This window comes from Equus przewalskii, chromosome 16, assembly GCF_037783145.1.
Source record: "Equus przewalskii isolate Varuska chromosome 16, EquPr2, whole genome shotgun sequence".
In the NCBI taxonomy this organism is placed as follows: Eukaryota; Metazoa; Chordata; class Mammalia; order Perissodactyla; family Equidae; genus Equus; species Equus przewalskii.
Genome location: NC_091846.1, coordinates 2,676,066 through 2,694,466, shown reverse-complemented (window position 1 = coordinate 2,694,466; position 18,401 = coordinate 2,676,066). Strand labels below are relative to the sequence as shown.

General features: G+C 41.3%; 1 long non-coding RNA gene across 2 annotated transcripts; it reads right to left on the bottom strand.

The window, feature by feature from the left end:
• Positions 1–1,628: 1,628 nt before the first annotated feature.
• Positions 1,629–5,923, bottom strand: LOC139076406 (uncharacterized). 2 transcript variants are annotated; one of them, XR_011527992.1, is made up of 3 exons: positions 5,326–5,923; positions 4,496–4,625; positions 1,629–2,369 (listed from the first exon to the last, which is right to left on the bottom strand). It is a non-coding gene; the product is annotated as an uncharacterized lncRNA (long non-coding RNA). The 2 variants fall into 2 exon arrangements; XR_011527991.1 differs by having other exon boundaries at positions 1,629–2,274; positions 5,326–5,915.
• Positions 5,924–18,401: the final 12,478 nt, after the last annotated feature.

Here is an 18,401-nt window from a genome sequence, read left to right as displayed (position 1 = left end):
TACGTCACCACCCACGTCTGGCCCGCGCCAACTGCTTCCCCAGCCCCCTTCCCGGCAGACCCACAACAGAAAGATGATATATGCACGCATGACAAAGCTGAATTGTCAGGGCCGACTCCAGAGGGACAGCAGGGATATCCCATAAAAGTCACACAAAAGGAGATCAAGTGCTCCTATCTAAGAAACAAAGCAAAGTCATTTTTTTCTAAATTGAATGATTTCTGGAGAATAAACATCTACATTTTGCTGGGTTTTGTTTTGTGTTTTATCTATTTTTTTAAATAATTAGCAAATATAAAGTATTCTGAACATTAAAAATACTAAAGAAGTGCTTTCTTGCGCTGAGTGTGGAAATAATAATTTCTGGAAGAGACAATTAAGGTTGATGGGTTGAACAGAAGATAGGACCCTTGCGACTTTTTTCCACCTAGATTGTTTAATATATTATAAATGACTCAAAGAAGGAAGGTTTAAAACATGCTTGTCTGGGTCACTAAATGTTAATACCTACAGGATATAAGAAAATATCTTGCCTCAATTTTAAGCAATTATCCTGCTCTTACCTCCTGTGTCTACTATCTTATTAAGCCTGCGTGAAATGCATAATTACAACACAGGTGAGCTTGCCCTGCTGGTGTTGGCAGAAACATCTCACAGCAAGCCCCTGTGAGCTCCTTGAGGGCAGAACCAGGGCTACTCCTCTTCTCCCAAACCCCTCCTAGCACAGAGCCTGCAATGTGGCATGCATTCCACAAAGGATCGCCCAATCAGTCACGGAGGAATGCCTAATCATGTCAACTTCAGTCATAGTGGAAGGGGGAGCAGGCAGCTACCAGGTACCATTTCTTCTAGCCAACGCTTTAGATCAGACCCCCAACATCTCTCCTTGGATTACCTTATCACACTCCTGGACTGACCCCCAGCTCCAGTCTCAACCCCCTTGATTCCCACCCCACCAAGATACGGGAGCAAGACGTCTGTTATGCCGTCTGCTGAGTTCTTCCCATTGTCTTCAGAATAAAATCCAGATTACATACTGTGGAGAATCTTTTCTCTCCACAGTGAGAGAGCAGACTTACAATGATAATGCTGTCAGGTGAGATAACGCATCAAGTAAGGTGTAAGAAAGAGATTGTAAATATTCCCTGCTCTACACATCTTCATAGCAAAAAAAAGGTGTGAGCACCGAGAACATATTGAGTGGGTACCCGATAGTTGTCAGAGTGAACTAACTTGGGGCCCCTGGTCGTTGTGGCAGGACAAAGGGAGCAGAGAAAGAGCAGACAGGTTCACAACGCAGCTGGGGCCACACTTCAGGACAAGGCCGTGGGTTTGAGGGTCACAGACGAGAGGCTCTATACCACGAGCCTTTGTGCCTTCTTAAGTTATTCCTTCTAGAAATGATTTCATAGACAGTTACACTGATGTGGAGCAATATCAAGGCAACTGGACACAAAACCTAAGCTATGGCTCCCACCAGACCACACAATGCCCTGACCTCTTGGTCAATTGCTGCCTCACAAACCACCAAGCATAAACACATTCTGTTGTTTGTGAAGCCTTTCAAAATATTCATTCTTCTCCCTGCTCTACTGCCTCTCCCTTCATAGAGAAGGGGAAAAGCCAGCTCAGACATTGTAGGCATCCAGCTACCAACTTGTGAACAGGTCTTCGTCTTCTGCTTTCTCCTCCTCAAGCTTCACATTAGTTGCATGTCCTGTCTCTCCATTTCCACACTGTCCACTCCGGACGTGTGATGAGGGCCGAATCTAGCGTGGGGAGTTTGCCGACTCTGAGCAACACAGCAGGAGGTTGCTTGGATCCTCCTGCTGATTTATAACAATACCAGGCCAGGGAGGGGAATCCATTATTCTGTAACAAATTTCCCCAAAACGTAGCATCTTAAAACAACAGCTATTTATTTATCACAGCGCTGTGGGTCGGGAATCCAGGAGCGCCTTAGCTGGGTGATTCTGGCCCACGGCCCCTCATGAAGTTGCAGTCAAGACGTCAGTTAGGGCTGTGGTCACGTGAAGGCTGGAGGTATGGACGGGAAAGGCTACAAAATCAGGAAACTACAAGTCCGGCATGGCTTGAGCATATGGTGTTGGGGAGGGGCTTGGGGATACAGGATTGGGGTCTAGAAAGGTTGGTCCTCCCAGATTAAATGCTTCTCAAATGGCAGACGCTGGCCTCTGGCATCAATTCTGTGGGCAGTGGGGAGCCCTTCTGGAAGCAGCACCACCGTGCATCTGGAAAGGCAAGTTGCTGGCACTGTAGAAAACCGGATGGAGTGTGGATTAGAGAAGGAAGAAGCCAGGAGCCTCTAATGATGGCCCTGGGAGAAGCGCTGTGCTTCCAAAGCAGGGCTGAGGAAGACAATACAAAGCATTAGGACTCAGAGAATGACTAGACGTTGCGGGTGAGGGAAAGAGGATAATTTTAACAAAACACACACCATTTGATACACCCACAGAAGCTCCGCATTTTCTACAAGTGTCTGGTCAGGGATAGTGTTTGTGAGGGCCAGGCCTTTGCCGATCCTTCCAAGGAAAGTTGCTGCAGGCCTGTGTCTACTGCTCACATCCATGAAGCCTCAGACAGTAGAAGTAGCATCTGACTGATTGCTCAAACATTTCCTCAAAATGTCCTCATAAAAGCACATTTGTCTATGCGTGAAATGATTTAAAATTAGTAAAGTCAATATTTAATTTGGATTTAGTTGGGAAAGTGGAATTTTCCACGGAGAACCAGAGCTATTATCAGGATATGGCGAATTGGAACAATGGCCCCGACTCCTGCATTGTGAGATGACAGAACTGCTGGGCTCACGGAATGATTCAGGGCAGGAAAGGCAAGGGATTCAACCAGCAAATGCTCTGAGCCAAGACCTTGCTTAGACAATCACTCTATAATTGTCATCCCACCACCACCAGTTCCTCCTGATTTTACCAAAGCCAGACTCCACCCTCTACCCCAGTCCAGTCCAGGCTGTTCTTTTCCACCTTGAGACTGACTTCAATGTTTGTGATTCCTTTTCTTTGCTCACAGCAGAATAATTGGGATGTGGAAAGCACACAGTTCTATTTGACCTGTATCACAGAGCCTCCAGGAATGGTCGTGACGCTCCATACCCTCTGTCTTCTAAGACAGCCCTACACAGGCTCACGGTTGCAGGTGAGGAAATAGATCGGCCTGGTACCATCAAGCCCCACAAAATGAAAGAACAAGTCCTGCCACTATCAATCCCCCTCTCTTTGTACTCAGTCTAGCTAAATGTCTGTCAACTTTGTTGATCTTTCCAGAGAACAAACTTTCGGCTTCACTGATTTTCCCTATTGTTTTTCTATTCTCTATTTTATTGAACTCCACTGTAATCTTTGTTATTTTCTTCCTTCTGCTGGCTTTGGGTTTAATTTGCTCTTCTTTTTCTAGTTCCTTAAGGTGAACAATTAGGTTATTAATTTGAGAGGTTTCTTTTTTAATGTATGCATTTATAGCTTTAATTTCCTGTGAGCACTGTGCTCACTGCCTCCCATGGGTTTTGGTATGTTGTGTTGACTCCTCTCTGTTAAGTGTAAAGATAATCACACTGCCCTGGGAAGACAGAAGGCATGAGGGAATACACTGGTCATCAGCTTTGCTCTTCCCTAATGTAACACCTATCCAGAAAAGATGAATCTACTTGTAAATAGAGTTCTTCTTTTGCCTAAAGGAGAAGCTATTTTTGCTAACGAAATTGTGATCCTTAAAAGAGCTACTTTTCTGGGTCTTCTCTGAGATACTTGGCACATGTGACTAAATCTATATGAAGCACACTACAGACTCAAGGTTGATGGATTTTTGGTAAATGTCTCTAAGTCAGATAATATATTTTAGAGGAGCAGGAAGATTTGGACAAAGTTTTCTGTTCTATCCCCCTGGGCCATTCCCAGTTCCAAATATTGTTGCAGGGGTCAGGTCACCATGATCCTCATCTAAGGCCACCTCCCCATGCTGCCCAGCCTCCTCCGTCAGCCAATGTGGAAAACTGGCTGCACTTCAGAGGAACGTCCATCACTTTGGATCTGGGATCAGGATGATTTAGCAGGTGACCATGAGCCAACACTGACCAAAATGGGGCTGGCCTTCCTAGGGAGATATAAAACTAATGTCCTGGCCTCCTGTGGTTACAAAAGATTCCTCACAGCACAGCACAGCACAGCACAGCACGGCTCAGTCCAGGAGACTCCCAGGTGATTTTAGTTGGATGCAAGCTTGCCCCTCACTTCCAGGCCTCAACTGTTTTGGAATGTTGCTATGCATTATCAAACAGCTGCCACGTTTCGTCCAAGAGGTGGCCGCGTTTCAATAGCTGGTGAAGTAATGCCTGTTTATATGTGCAGTTTCAAAAAGTTTCGGAACCCTCTGGCATGAGAAGCATCTTATAATACATCAGCACTTATTTCTAACAATAGTTGGAGATGGATAAGGGCTCTCTCTCACATACACATACTTTGAAAGGTGATAGTCAACAGGAACAACTTCTGATGGGTTTTCCGCTTTTATCCAGTTGATTGGAGCACAGCTGAGAATGTCACTTTAATGGTGAAACAAATCTTAAGGTAATTTCTTGGAATGCGTATCTGATGAGAAAAGACCAAAAAAAAAAAAAAAGAGTGAAGCTGAACAATCATCTACTATCCAGTTGCCTCGAACAATGGGAGCCAGCACACTAGGGAAGAATTTGTATTTCACTGAGGCACGTAGCTATTGTGGTCATCACGGGCTTATAGTAAGCCCAAGTGATTGTGAAAATCAAATTATTTCTTTCAGAAAGCTGGCCAAAAAATATTGCTAAACTTGGCATATTAGTGCAAACCAAAAGCTATGTATTACCTAATCATATATCATATGTTGATAGCTCATTTTTTTCTGAGGGGATAAAATTATTTCACAGGCAGCAGTCCCAGGTATTATTAAAACTGTTTTACAAATGGGAAAACTAAAGCAAAGAGAACTTGAGTAACTCACTCAGTATCTCGGCTGAGTCTCAGCAAACCTAGGAAAAGAAACCCTTTCTCTGCACTTTCCATCCGCTTGTCTCCTGAAAGGATTACACCTCCAGGCAAAATTTCGCCTTAACTTCATTTTTAATAAATTATCAGGTTTAGATCAATTCACAGTTCCATTGTGTAGTAAAAAGGAAAAGAAAAAAAGGATGCAAAATAACAAAAAATAGCTTAAGCCTTTGATAAAATGCAAGTCAAATTATCTGCTAGAAATAAATAGAAAACAGTATTACAAAAAGAAACATCTCTTTCGATGTTAGAGTAAGTCACTTACCCTCCCAATCGGTCTGAACTCTGCAAACGCCGGACTTCTGATCTTCATGAGCTCCATAATCTAGTCGTTTTCTTCAAAGCATAAATGTGCAAAATCTTGCTTTAATAAAGTTAAGAAGCACACTTCTGAAGTCCTTCAAACCAAGAATAGACACCTTTTCTTAAAGATTGTCGCATCATTGGGGCTGTGTTTATATCCTTTTACAAATGCAATGAAAGGCTTTAAAACACATTAGTGCAAAAAAATTTTCAATGCAATGAAAAAGCAGTTTGTTTTGCAGATGTCTGATATATCCCTTTCTTATCACATCTGCCTATCTCTTACTCTCATCTCCATCTCCGAAAACTGGAACTTAAGAGTTCTCACCCTGAAATCTGGGCTCGCACCACCATGTGAACTTCGTATTTGCTTAGCAAACATGGAAGGGTGGATACTGTGTTGTCATTCCCTGACCTATGAGCAGGTTGAATATGAATAACAGCGACCTTAGCAACCATGCAGAAGGACAGCACTGAAGCAGTCTAACCCACAGCTTGGAGCCTTTCCTTCTTTGTCCCAAAGGGAGCAGTCTGTCGCCTTGCAGAGGGTGGGCACTCAATACAATATGTACATATTGTTCCATAAGCTAAACAAAGCCACGGGCAGCACGGTCTAAGGAAGAAGGTAGGACTCGGAAGGTAGAAAACCAGGTTCAAGCACTGGCTGGCTCTTAAACAGTGTGTGGTCATGGTCTTGGCACTTCCCCTCTCCGACCTTTTCCCTCTGTTAGAGGAAAAGCAGATGACTTGCAAGGTCAAAAAATCTAGGATTCAAATGCAGCAACCCAAGCCTTCTTTGTTCCCTGAGAGGGAGATGCCAGGTTCCTCAGGACAGACCTGCTCCCTGCCTGCCTCCCTTAGTGCTCCAGGAACCCTGAGCTCTACTCTGAACCAACCACTCTTCATTTCCTGTGAGGCTCATTAAAACTGATGTCCTCCCTCTTCCTGATCTGTCCTTCTGGCACTGTCTGCAGGATGCAGCTCAGCCATCATCCCCGTGAGTGGAGCTCCTCACCTCCGTGCTTCCTGGCCCCCTGCACTCCCCTATCAAGGCCCCACGTGCTCTTCAGTGAAGGACGCACCTTCTCATCATCTATCGGATCATGAGTCCTCCCCCTCCAGCAAGGCAACTGGTCTCACTATGCCCAAACAGAGGAATGATAATGGTGACCGCTTAGTTAGACCTCATCACGCTTAAACTCACAGCCACCCTATGGGGAGGTACAACTGTCAGCATACTAGCCAAGGAAACCAAAGCAAAGAGATGTTAACGTGCCCAAGATTTCCATAATCAATAAGTGACAGAGCGGGAATTTGGGTTCAGGAGTGCTCCTCTGACCGTGGGATCAGACCATCCCCTGCCTCTCTGACAGACCCTTAGTATAAGTGCCTTCGATCCCTGAACACCCCTGACTGCAATCCCTCCTCTGAGTGCCAGCGTCACTGAGATGGCACGACTAATCCCACACTGCCTTGTCCTGCAGCTGCCTGCCCCCCGGGCTGTCTCCACGCCCTTCCGATGACAAAGAGGCTAGTAAGCCTTTTTGCCTCCACCAGCATCTTGCACATAATAGACATTAAGTGACTGTTTGTTTAATGAATAAAGGCATTAGTGAGACTACAGTGTTCATTTAATTATGGGTGTACCATCTTAGGGAAAAAAAAAGACACACCCTGAAGATAGACTAAAAGTGCCCAAGAGAATGCCACACACTCCATGTTAAGAAAAAAATAGATATATGTATATATATATATGTATGATTTTCTAAAAATATTAACATCACTCAAACTAAATTGAAAAACAATTTTCAACAACAAAATCAGAAATAGAATATTCAAATTGAATACCTGATAGGCTGTTACATAGAAAAGAGACCAATGGGATGATGGGTGCACAGGGGTCCGTTAGTCTAGCTTTGTAATGCTTGAAAATTCACCATAAAGAGGAGTTTAAAAAAGATATTATTAAGCAACAATAATAAAAATATATTAGAAAACAAAAGTTACAGATATTTTCTAAACATTAGACTCAAATGTTTCCTGTCTGGCTCCTGAGGTCTCATTTGGGTGCTAGCCCTGAGCGCTCTATCTGATCGTGCTGGGGGATTTCCTTCAGACATGTTGCTGGACAAGCTTGTAGCGCATGTTGTAGGTAAATCAAGAAGTTGACGATGGCTATTCTCCAAGCCAAACAGCTAGGAGACAGACAGCAGCCCAGAAAATCTCAGCCGCTGCTGCGGGAGGGCCCTGCTGGCGGCGGGGCAGCTGGGACCGGGCTAACGAGAGAAAGGCAGCAGAGCCAACCTCGCTGGGGCTTCACTCAGTGGCCAGACTCTGGGAAGGAGGCATGATCCTCGGACCAGGCCACTGCGTTTAGGCTCCGATCTAAGTACTGATTCATACCGACGGCTGCCTCAGAAGAATTGCCTCCATTCTTTCGGTAAGTTTTCTTTAAAATGAACTAGCCATTTTGGTAAAATAAGGTTTTGTAGTTCACCAGAAATATTCTGATCGGTGGGATCCACCATGACCTCATTTCAATACTGGGATGGCTGAGACTTTAAGAAGTGGAAGAAAACTTGGATTTATTGTTATGCAGAATCAGTATCTTATCAGTGAGACAATTGTTAGATGGAAAGTCAAAGATTTTAAGGTTTCCTTCGGTAGTCCATTCTTCCCACTTAAGCCTAGACACAGCTCAGAAAAATAACAGCCATATCAATCCATGTCATTTGGGAGGAAACCTAAAAACGAATCTGAGAATTGTCTTAATATACCTCCCAGCGGTGTTGTTTAGCTCTTAGGTATGAAAAATGTCCTTGTCTGTATCGATGCCAGAAATGAAGCAGTGATTGCAACAGGCTTGATCCAGGACTGTCCTTGCAGCCAGCAGGCAATAGGATGGCTATCCCGGGTGTTAAAATATTGAAATACTTCCATGGTGGTTAGCAAGCAGCCGTTGACCGTAGATCCCAGTCAGTCTTGCCACAGAGCCCCTCCTCTGGGAAATCCAAGTCCCCCACAGTGGCCTCCAGGGACTTGCCCTACCACTTCGGCCCACATCTCTACCAACTGATTGGACGTGGGTGACAAGGTGATTGATAAATATTTTTGTGTTTTACCCGTGGGCTAGACCTGAATTACTGCCTTGTGTTCACATGGCTCTGCACCTTGCACATAATAGGCATTAAGTGACTGTTTGTTTAATGAATAAAGGCATTAGTGAGACTACAGTGTTCATTTAATTATGGATGTGCTGTCTTAGGGACATCCTTTTCAGGACAGCATCAGCAGCCACACCAGTGGGCAAAGGTGATTTCAGGGTAAAGTTTTCCAGAAAGGAAAGCAGCTCAAAGGGAGCAGTTCCTGGGCATCATGCTGATAACCTCACAGACTGTAGAAGGTTCCTAACGCACTATGGAGCATCCAGTAGGGAGAAAAACACCACAAGCTTGACATAAAACCGACATGTAAAACATGAAAAAGAAAACAACTAATAAAAACAATTTTGCTTGGTTTTAGGTATTTATAAAAAAGCAATTGGTGATAAGTTGGATGGCTTGAAAACTTAAAGGAATCAGTGTAGGCTTGTGAGTTTTATTTATTGATAAATTTCTTGGCAACAATTAGAGGCATTTGGAATCATTTATTTTGTCTTAGACTGGGCCAAATTTCTATAATAGAGAGACAATCAATGTAAGTTATTGAAGATGATGACAATAATGATGGTCTTTGTTCTAATTAAGTATCAGAGTTAACCCAATACTTCCCCTTTAATAGTTCCATTTCCTCCTAATCATATTCAAAGTGCCCCTATTCTATTTATAATTGTACAAAACAGTCAAAGCAGAGTCCCTGAGAACAAGTATGCTGTGTTGACTCTGCTGACAGCTGTCAGAGCACCTCATACTTCATTAGAAACATACAAAAACATACTCGGTTATTAGAAAACATTTTTTTAAATTATTTTATTGAGATCATAATGGTTTATAACATCGTGTAATTTCAGGTGTACATTATTATATGTCAGGTTCCATATAGACTATATCATACTCACCACCAATAGTCTACTTTTTATCCGTCACCACACATATGTGACCCTTTACCCCTTTTGCCAACCTCCTCATCCCTTTCCCCTCTGGTGACCATTAACCTGTTTTCTTTATCCCCGTGTTTATCTTCCACATACGGTGAAATCATACGGTGTTTGTCTTTCTCTGTCTGGCTTATTTTGCTTAACATCATACCCTCAAAGACCATCCATGTTGTTGCAAATGAGACGATTTTGTCTTTTTTCAATGGCTGAGCAGTATTCCATTGTATATGTACCACATCTTCTTTATCCACTAATCAGTCAATGGGTGCTTGGGTTGCTTCCACATCTTGGCTATTGTGAATAATGCTAAAATGAACACAGGGGTGCATAAATCTCTTTGTATTGTTGATTTTGTGTTCTTTGGATAAATACCCAGTAGTGGGATTGCTGGATCTTATGGTATTTCTATTTTTAATTTTTTGAGAAATCTCCATACTGTTTTCCATAGTGGCTGCACCCATTTGCATTCCCACCAGTAGTGTATGAGGTTTCCCTTTTCTCCACATCCTCTCCAACATTTATTATTTTTTGTCTTGTTAATTATAGCTGTTCTGACAGGTGTAAGGTGCTATCTCTCAAAATAGTTTCGATTTGCATTTCCCTAATAATTAGTGATGTTGAGCACCTTTTCATGTACCTGTTGGCCATCTGCATATCTTCTTTGCAAAAACATCTGTTCATATCCTCTGCCCATTTTTTGATCAGGTGGTTTGTTTTATTGTTGTTGAGTTTATGAGTTCTTTATACATTTTGGATATTAACCCCTTCTCAGATATATGATTTGCAAATATTTTCTCCCAGTTCGTGGGCTGTCTTTTCATTTTGTTCATGGTTTCTTTTGCCTTGCAGAAGCTTCTTAGTCTGATGTAGTTCCATTTTGCTTATTTTTTCTTTTGTTTCTCCTGCCTGAAAAGACATAGTATTGAAAAGGATGCTGCTAAAACTGATGTCAAAGAGTGTACTGCTTATATTTTCTTCTAGGAGTTTCATGGTTTCAGGTCTTACAATTAAGTATTTAATTTATTTTGAGTTAATTTTTGTGTATGGTGTAAGATAATGGTCTACTTTTACTCTTTTGCATGTGGCTGTCTAGTTTTCCCAACACCATTTATTAAAGAGACTTTCCTTTCTCTATTGTATGTTCTTGTCTCCTTTGTCAAAGCTTAGCTGTCCATAGATGTGTGGTTTTATTTCTGGGCTCTCAATTCTGTTCCATTGATCTACGCATCTGTTTTCGTACCAGTACCATGCTGTTTTGATTACTATAGCTTTGTAATATATTTTGAAGTCAGAGAGTGTAATGCCTCCAGCTTTATTCTTTTTTCTCAGGATTGCTTTGGCTATTCAGGATATTATATTGATCCATATACATTTCAGGATTCTTTGTTCTATTTCTGTGAAGAATGTCATTGGGATTTTAATTGGTATTGCATTGAATTTGTAGATTGCTATAGGTAATATGAACATTTTAGCTATGTTTATTCTTAGAATCCATGTGCATGGAATATTTTTCTGTTTCTTTATGTCTCCTTTGATTTCTTTCAATAATGTCTTATACTTTTCAGTGTATAGGTCTTTTACCTCCTTGGTTAAATTTATTCCTAGATATTTTATTCTTTTTCTTACAATTGTAAATGGGATTGTGTTCTTGACTTCTCTTTCTGCTAGCTCATTATTAGTGTATTGGAATGCATAGGTTTTTGTAGGTTGATTTTGTACCCTGCAACTTTGCTCTAGTTGTTGACTATTCTTCATAGTTCTTTGGTGGATTCTTGAGGGTTTTCTTTAAATAGAATCATGTCATCTGCAAACGACAAGAGTTTTACTTCTTCCTTTCCAATTTGGATACCTTTTATTTCTTTTTCTCACCTAATTGCTCTGTCCACAACTGCCAGTACTATGTTGAATAAGCGTGGAGAGAGTAGGCAACCTTGTCTTGTTCCTGTTCTCAGAGGGATGGCTTTCAGTTTTTCATTGTTAAGTCTGATGTTGGCATGTTGGCTGTGGGTTTGTCATATTTGGCCTGTATTATGTTGAGGTACTTTTCTTTTTTTTTTTTTTCTTTTTAAGATTGGCACCTGGGCTAACAACTGTTGCCAATCTTTCTTTTCTTTCTTTCCTTTTTTTTTTTAAGATTGGCACCTGGGCTAACAACTGTTGCCAATCTTTTTTTTTCTGCTTTATCTCCCCAAAACCCCCCTGTACACAGTTGTATATCTTACTTGCAGGTCCTTCTAGTTGTGGGATGTGGGATGCCACCTCAACGTGGCCTGACTAGTGGTGCCATGTCTGCGCCCAGGATCTACACCCTGGGCCACCGCAGCGGAGCACGCAAACTTAACCACTAGACCACGGAGCCAGCCCCAATGTACTTTTCTTCTATGCCCATTTTATTGAGGGTCATTTAAATCATAAAGGTATGTTGGATCTTGTCAAATGATTTCTCTGCATCTATTGAGGTGATCATGAGATTTTTATTCTTCATTTTACTAATATGGTGTGTCTGATTGATTTGTGGATGTTGAACCATCCCTGCATTCCTGGTATAAATCCCACTTGATCGTGGTGTATGATCCTTTTAATGAATTGCTGTATTCAATTTGCCAATATTTTGTTGAGGACTTTTGCATCTATGTTCATCAGTGATATAGGCCTATAATTTTCCTTCTTTATATTGTCCTTGTCTGGTTTTGGTATCAGAGTGATGCTGGCCTCATAGAATGCATTCCATCTTCTTCAATGTTTTGGAATAATTTGAGAAGGATAGGTATGACCTCTTCTTTGGATGTTTGATAGAATTCTACAGAGAAGCCATGTGATCCTGGACTTTTGTTTTGGGGAGGTTTTTGATTACTGTTTCCATCTCTTGTGATCAGTCTATTCATCTTCTCTATTTCTTCTTGATTCAAGTTTGGAAAGTTTATGAGTCTAAGAATTAGGTTATCCAATTTGTTGTTACATAGCTTTTTACAGTATTCTCTTATAATCTTTTGTATTTCTGTATTATCTGTTGTAATTTCTCTTCTTTCATCTCTAATTTTATTTGTTGCACCTTCTGTCTTCTTTTCTTAGTGAGTCTTGCTACGGTGTGTCAATTTTGTTTATCATCTCAAAGAACTAGCTCTTAGTTTTGTTGATCTTTTCTACTGTTTTTTGGTCTCTATTTCATTTATTTCTGCTCTAATTTTTATTATTTCCCTCCTTCTGCTGACTTTGGGCTTTGTTTTGTTCTTCTTTTTCTCGTTCTGTTAGGTGTTAGTTTAAGATTACTTATTTGAGATTTTTCTTTTTTGTTGAGGTAAACCTGTATTGCTACAAATTTCCCTCTTAGCACCACTTTTGCTGCATCCCATAAGACTTGGTATGTTGCATTTGCATTTTCATTTGTCTCCAGGTATTTTTTAATTTCTCCTTTGATTTCATCATTGGTCCAATGGTTTTTCAGCAGCATGTTGCTTATTCTCCACATATTTGTGCCTTTCTCAGCTTTTTTCTTGCAGTTGCTTTCTAGTTTTATAGCATTGTGGTCAGAAAAAATGCTTGATGTGACTTCAATCTTCTTAAATCGATTGAGGCTTGCCTTGTTTCCCAACATATGGTCTACCTTTGAGAATGTTCCATGTGCATTTGAGAAGAATGTGTATTCTGCTGTTTTGGGATGGAACGTTCTATGTATATCTAGTAAGTTCATCTTGTCTAATGTTTCATTTAAGGCCACTGTTTCCTTGCTGACTTTCTGCCTGGATGATCCATCCATTGATGTCAGTGGGATGTTGAGGTCCCCTACTATTACTGTTTTGCTGTCAATTTCTTCCTTTAGGTCTCTTAGTAGTTTCTTTATATAATTTAGTGCTCCTGTGTTAGGTGCATATATATTCATAAATGTTATTTCCTCTTGGTAGAATGTCCCTTTTGTCATTATATACTGCCCCTCTTTGACTCTCATTGTCTTTTTTATCTTGAAGTATGCTTTATCTGATATAAGTATGGCAAGACCTGCTTTCTTTTGCTTGCCATTTGCTTGAAGTATCATCTTCCATCTTTTCACTCTCAGCTCATGTTTGTCTTTAGAGCTGAGATGTGTTTCCTGGAGGCAGCATACTATTGGGTCTTGTTTTTTAATCCATCTAGTCACTGTGTTTTTTGATTAGAGAACTCAATCCATTTACATTTAGAGTGATTATTGACATATGAGGGCTTAACAGTGCCATTTTATCTCTGTTTTCTGAGTGTTCTATATTTCCCATTGTCTCTCTTCCTTTTTATTTCTGACTGAAATTTCAGTTTGGTGGTTTTCTGTGATAGTTTTCTCAATTTTCTCTTTATTTATGATTTGTGGCTCTGCTCTGATTTTTTCTTAGTGCTTACTATGAGGCTTGTATAAAAGATCTCATAGATGGGATAGTCCATTTTTGAATAGCTGCTTATCTCCATTAGCCTAAGCAAGTTCCATCCCTTTCCTCTTCCCATTTTGAGTTGTTGTTATCACAAATTATTCTTTTTTGTGTTGTGAGTTTGTGACTAAACTGAAGTGCTTATAATTATTTTTGATGCTTTCCTTCCCTTTTATGTTATAATTGCTGACCTGTTCTGATAGAGAGCTGCAATTTTCTGATTTTGTCTGTGTACTTACCTCCTTGCTCAAAGCACTGTAAGACTTTGAATTTGTTACCGGTAGAAGGGCTTCCTTTATCATTTGTTGTAAGGGAGGTCTAGTGGTGATGAACTCCCTCAGCCTTTGTTTATCTGGGAAAGCTTTTTGCTCTCCCTCATATCCAAAGGATAATTTTTATGGATAGAGTATTCTTGGCTGAAAGATTATGTTTTCCAGTATTTTGAATATATCATTCCATTCTCTCCTAAACTGTAAGGTTTCTGCTGAGAAATCTGATAAAACTTCCTTTGTAAGTTATTTTCTTCTGCCTTGCTTCTCTTAATATTTTTTATTTGTCATTGATTTTTGCTCATTTCAATGTTATACCTTGGAGAAGTTCTTCTGGCATTGATGTAATTAGGAGTCCTGTTAGCTTCCTGTACTTGTAAATCCAGTTTCTTATCCAGGTTTGGGTAGTTCTCAGCTATTATGTCTTTGGACAAGCTCTCTGCTCCTTCTCTTCTCCCTCTGCAATAGCTATAATCCTCATGTTGCATTTCTTAATTGAGTCATATATTTCTTAGAGAATTTCTTCATTTTTAAAAAATCTTAGTTCTCTGTCCTCCTCTATCTGAATCATTTCTATATTTCTGTCCCCTAATTCACTGTTCTGTCCTCCACAACATCAGCTCTATTTTTTTATGGTTTCTAGATTATTTTTTTATCTCATTCACTGTGTTCTTCATATCCAGAATTTCTGTGGGTTTTCTTAGAGTTTCAGTCTCTTTGGTGTAACATCCTTCTGTTCATTGATTTTATTCCTAAATCCATTGAACTATCTTTTTGAGTTTTCTTGTAACTCCTTGAATTTCTTTATGACAACTATTTTGAATTTCTTGTCATTTAGATTGTAAATTTTTCTGACTTCAGGATTGGTTTCTGGAGAATACTATTTTCTTTCTGCTCTGAAGTGTTACTGTAGTTGTTCATGGTGTTTGATGAATTTATCTTTTGCCATCACACGGGGGGTAGTATCAGGTAGCAGATTTCACCCCCCACCATTGAGGGGAGCAGGAGCTGTGTTTTCAGATCCCATCCCCACCTGCTGGGAGTTGTGCAAGTAGGGCTGTTCTGCATTTGTGTGGGTGTGCCACAGCAGCTCTGCAAGTTGTGCTTACATGGGCAGGGTCTCTGTGCTGGGTGGATGGGTCACTCTCACATGGGTGGGGCCACTGCACTTGGCATGGGACTGGCTGAAATGCTATGCTACACAGGAGGGGTGCCTATGCAGAGTCTGAGCCACCTCTCAGTGGGTCTCACTTGCTGCTGTGCTCCATGGGCAGCACATCTTCTGAGCAGGTGGAGTGCCTTTTCACCTGTGATGTTCTCAGCCAGGAAGCACCTTCACAGGGCCTGAGCCACCACCACTCAGTGTAGAGCATTCCCACTGGAGGGGCCACCACCGCACAGTGGGCACTCCCATAGGCAGGGCTAGAACTCTGAAAGCATTTGCACCAGCCAGGCTGCCCCCACCTCCTCTTACAGTTGTGCCCACCTCTATGTGAGGATCCGTGACCTGGCTTGCTGCTTCCAGGAAGGGGGAGGGGTGCACTCACTTAGTTCCACTACCTCCCAGGTATCCAGTCCACTCAGCTTCAGATGCACAGCAGCATGGATTTCTCAGATGTCCTGTTGTGCTGTGCAGGGAATCTGCTACTGGTTAATGAACGTTCATTTAGTTGTAACTTAGAGGGGAGAGATAAAGGGAACAACTCACTCCACCACTATGCTGACATCATCTCTATAGAAAACACTTCTTTATTTAATGGAGGTGGAAAATGGCTCTTACAGAAATCCTAAGATAAACCCACAACAGTATTACTGATTGCTTATACTTCCCTCCTTGGCAGAAATTATAGGACAAACATGTATTAATGGTACACTTCCCAATGTTGGTGGCAATGCCACTGCTTATCCTTTGGAAGTTATGAGCAGAGATTAACAGTGATGCTGGCTGGCAGAATCTGGTTACCACGTGGGGCCCAGGCATATTTCCAGAGTGGGCAGCCGCAACTGGAGTTGAGGCCGAAGCAGCAGGAGCAGACCATGGCCAACAGTGAGGGTATCTTCATTGCCAGTAAGTTTGATCAGGTCCAGGGGCGCCTCATGGGAGAGATTCTCAAGCATTTTCAGCAGAAGGATTCCAACTTATTGGTTTGAAATTCATGCAGGCTTCTGAAGATGTTCTCAAGCAACACTACGTCATCCTGAAGGATGGTCTGTTTTTTGCCAACCTGGTCAAAGACATGTACACAGGGCCAGTGGTTGTCATGAGATGAGAGGGGCTGAATGTTGTGAAGACATGCTGGATCATGCTAAGGGAAACCTATCTGTGGGCTTTAAGCTTAGGACCATCTTTAGGGATGTTTGCATTCAAGTAGACAGGAACATTATTTATGGCAGCAATTCCTGCAGAGCGCAGAGAAGACTGGCTTGTGGTCCCTGTTCAGTGTTATGTGTTACCATCAGAGTAAGATGCTTTATCCCAATGCAGGAAAAAAAAAAAAAAGATTTAAGAAAGCAATGTTGGCACAATCCAAAAGTTCAGTGATGTGGGCAGACAAGGTCACATAAAGTGCCATGAAACTGCCTGAGGTCAAGTGTTGGTAATCAGAGCAAGAGTCAGAGGTCTACTCTCCAGAAGTCAATTCCAGATGGCTAAGGCACAGGGAAAAGAGCAGACAGCAAGGAAAACCATAAGCAGATGGACCAAAATTCAAATTTTCAGATGAAAGTGGCAGCAGAGTATAGAGAGCTGAAGCTCTCTGATGCTACGCGTTAGTATGTGAGCAGATCCAAGGGCAGAAACGTGTCTAAGCCCATGAATATGACTATGTAAATTGTTGCAACTGACTTCTGTAGGCAGAGAGTATTTTTCTTCCAGTTGGAGTAGTAGCAAAGCCAGGGCAACTTTTAGACATACACAGCATTTGTGGGCTCCATTGGAGAGCAGCTATTGCTTGTCCATCATCAATGTTTGCACAGAGACACTTTCATGACTATAAGGAGCAGCAGGGCCTTTCTGGCTCTTCCCTCTCAACAAAGTGCATAATTGTTGTAGAATTCAAAGAGAAGCAGTGGAAAAAGCCAGTGTTGAGAGCTCTTTGCTGATCATGTCCCCACCCAGTCTCTAGAGCTAATTGGTTCAACCAAGAGCTTCCACCCAAACTGTGAATAAACAGTTAAATAAATAGTCAGAGAGAGAAAAGCTTCTAGGGGGTTCAAATTGAGTACAGTGGCCTATTAGTAAGTAGTGAAATCAATTAGTGCCTCATACACAGCATTTCTTCAATGCATTAAGTAGAATAGAATGAATAGAATGATACTTAGTAATTTAAAGTTCACGTATGCGTGATATTGGGTTATGATGTTAGACATAATTCTCACTTTTAGCCAAAGTCAAAAATGCTGAAAAACTGCTGCTTTAGAGCTTCCTTTACAAAGCATGGATGCATTAGGTTATGTGTCCAAATTCGGAAACAAAGTTGTTTAATCCAAACTGGAAAGACATAATTTGCATTAAAAATTCAAATATGAAAAAAAGGAGCGCTTACTTTTATACACCAAAAGGACAATCACTTTTTAACCAAGGTGACATGAGAAGGACCATGGAAAGCAAGTACATAGACATAAACTGCATCTGACCTGCTAATGTTGAGCTCCAGTGTCCGCAGTCTTTACATTGCCCACCCCACCTCCAAACTTTCAGGTTCCAATCCCACACCCCCTCATTCTATGCAGAAGAAAAAAATGGTTGTAGTTTTTTGAACTCATTGCCCAAAAGCATTTTGTTCACTAAATTTTTAAATAAATCAGAAAACTATAATTATTTCTTGCACACTTGGTAGTCTCCTCTTATCTGCAGTCTTGCTGCCCAAGGGTTCAGTTACCTGCAATCAACTGCAGTCAGAAAATATTAAATGAAATATTCCAAAAATAAACAACTCATAAGTGTTAAATTGCCACCATTCTGAGTAATGTGATGAAGTCTCATGCTTCTCAACTCTGTCCCACCCAGGATGTGAATCAGCCCTTTGTCCAACATATCCAAACTGTATATACCACCCTATTAGTCACTTAGCAGCCGTCTGGGTTATCAGATCTACTGTGGTGCTGTCACAGTGCTTGTGTTCAAATAACCCTTATTTTACTTAACAACGGTCCCCAGATCCAAGAGTAGTGATGCTGGCAATTCAGAAATGCCAAAGAGAAGCCAAAAAGTACTTTCTTTAAGTGAAAAGGGGAAAGTTCTTGACTTAACAAGGAAAGAAAAAAAGTCATATGCTGA